Below are 2,718 nucleotides of genomic sequence, written 5' to 3' on the forward strand. Positions count from 1 at the left end.
GGCGGCGCACCTCGGCCGGCAAAAAGGGGTACCTCCTCGAGTCGGTGTCGGGGGTCCCGCCGTGGAACCGGGCGTCGGACGGCCCCGGAGGAGGCCTCGGAGCGGAAAAGGCACTACCGGAATGAGGTTGAATTTGACGGCCGGATCCGGGCCGGAGTTCCACAAAGTCGGACACTTTGAGTGGTTGGTCTTCATGTAATGGGACAGGTGACACTCTCTCTGTGACCTACTTTTGAACACCCCCGTCAAGAACCGTGTCCGAGACAGCGAGTCCTGTCAATTAGCTTACCAAAAGTCAGAGTACCAGGGGATCGGACACCCGACTCTGACAAAGTCCCAGTGAACTCTGCTCACAGGCCGCCGACGGCGGATCCCCGCGGGGGGGAGGCAGAGCGAGGGCACCGCCCCCCCGGGTTGCGTGACAAGCCTCTTCAGGTCGCGTGGCAAGCCGCAGTTTTCAGGCGGGCGCCTCCCGCCGAGCCGATCGGCACTTAGACGCTTTGGGGGAAAAAAAGGTCAAACGCACAAAAAAAACCCCCCATAAAACACGGACCATAAGAGATCCCCCGGGCGGCCGGGGAGAGATGATTGGCAGGAGCTGACAGGCGCGCAGAAGGGAAATCCCCCGAGCGGCCGCTGGCAGGCACGGCGACCCGGCGCCGGTGCCGCCATCCCGGGCGAGGCGACGGGCGCCCCCCGCTGAGCCGATCGGCTCTTAGACACTTTGGGGAAAAAAAAGACAAACTTTGAAATAAAACCCCACGAAACACGGACCTTAACGAGATCCCCCGGGCGGCCGGGGAGAGATGATTGGCAGGAGCTGCCAGGCGCGCAGAAGGGAAATCCCCCTTGGCGGCCGGGGAGAGATGATTGGCAGGAGCTGACAGGCGCGCAGAAGGGAAATCCCCCGGGCGGCCGGGGAGAGATGATTGGCAGCCGGCGGAGGCAGCCGCCAGGCGGACCAGAAGGAGAACTGCGGCCGCTGGGAGCGGAAGGGAAATCCCCCGGGCGTCCGGGGAGACTAGCGGCCGCTGGCAGGCGCGGCGACCCGGCGCCGGTGCCGCCATCCCGGGCGAGGCGACGGGCGCCTCCCCGCCGGCGCGGTTGGCACTTCCGTCGACACTTTGCCAAATTTTCAACTTTCAAAATTCCTCCGGCGGCCGTTTTTCACACCGGGGAGCGGCGTCCTCACGCCGGCGGCGGCGCACCTCGGCCGGCAAAAAGGGGTACCACCTCGAGTCGGTGTCGGGGGTCCCGCCGTGGAACCGGGCGTCGGACGGCCCCGGAGGAGGCCTCGGAGCGGAAAAGGCACTACCGGAATGAGGTTGAATTTGACGGCCGGATCCGGGCCGGAGTTCCACAAAGTCGGACACTTTGAGTAGTTGGTCTTCATGTAATGGGACAGGTGACACTCTCTCTGTGACATACTTTTGAACACCCCCGTCAAGAACCGTGTCCGAGACAGCGGGTCGTGTCAATTAGCTTACCAAAAGTCGGAGTACCAGGGCCTCGGACATCCGTCTCCGACAAAGTCCCTGCGACCTCAGCTCTCACGCCGCCGATAGTGGATCTCCGCTGGGGGCGAAAAGAGCGAGGACGCGCCGGTTGCGAGACAAGCCCCCTCCGCGTCGCGTGGCAAGCCTCGGACGAGTCACCCGTCACCCGCGGGTCACCCACCGATCGATCTGACGGCCGCCGACCCGGCGGGAAGGGACCCTCGCTCGGCCGGACCTAGGGGGTCCGCGCCGGCTAAGGCGCGGGGTCTTTCCTTCCCTTCAGCTCCGGAGCGGCGTAGCGGAAAAGCTTAAGGCCGGCGCGGCGCCACCCGCCCAGGGCGGGCGCCCGCGGCAGACCCAGGACATCGGCGAGAGAGAGTTTGCCTTCGCCCCGTCCGACCCCCGAGGTGTCAGAAAACCGGGCGTCCCCTACGAACGAAAGGGTTCCTCGCCGAATCCGGGCCGGGCTCCGCGCCCGAGCCCCGGCTCTTCGGGAGGCCCGACGCCCGAGAGCACAGGTTGACCTCCGCACCTCCGTAAGACCCGAACCGGCGCCCGCCGGAACGGAAGATCACCCCCGCCACCCGGCCTGACCGCCTTGGCGATGACGGGAAAGAGAGGAGCGGCAGCAGCAGCGTGACAAGCCCCCGTGACACCGGCAGAGACGGCTCACCCGCCTCTTCCCACGCACTGCACCAGGCGACGCGCGCGGCCACGGGGGTTTCCCCGGTCGACCGGCCGCCGGGGGTCCGCAGCGACCACCGGGGCCAACCCTGACCGGCGGTCCCACGCCGGCCGCCCGCCTCCTGGGGCGCACCGGCGCCAAAAGCAGAGCCGAGCGAGGACGAGTCTAAAGGGTATCGGAGAGAGAGCGACAAGCGCGTAGGAAGGAAGGCCCGAACCCGGGTCCGGCTAAGGTCGTGAGAGAGATCCCGGATGCGGCTGAGTCCGCCCACGGCTCTCCCCTCGCCTACCGGGTCGAAGCCCCACTTCGCCTACGTCACCGCCTTAACCTCTCCGCCCCTCCCCCGCGAAGCCTGCGCAGCAACGGTCCGCCCGGTCCCGCGGCGCTCAGCGCAAATCTTAATAGATTCCCCGATGGATCTTCGGTGCGGTCCATAGGCCGGATAATCGGGCGCGGAGTTCTTACTCCAAGCACCGTGACCCCGGGGGGACGCGGTTCGACCACGACTGCGCACTGAGGCGGGCGAAGAGCTGCCCG

Source organism: Leptodactylus fuscus, unplaced genomic scaffold, assembly GCF_031893055.1.
Source record: "Leptodactylus fuscus isolate aLepFus1 unplaced genomic scaffold, aLepFus1.hap2 HAP2_SCAFFOLD_795, whole genome shotgun sequence".
In the NCBI taxonomy this organism is placed as follows: Eukaryota; Metazoa; Chordata; class Amphibia; order Anura; family Leptodactylidae; genus Leptodactylus; species Leptodactylus fuscus.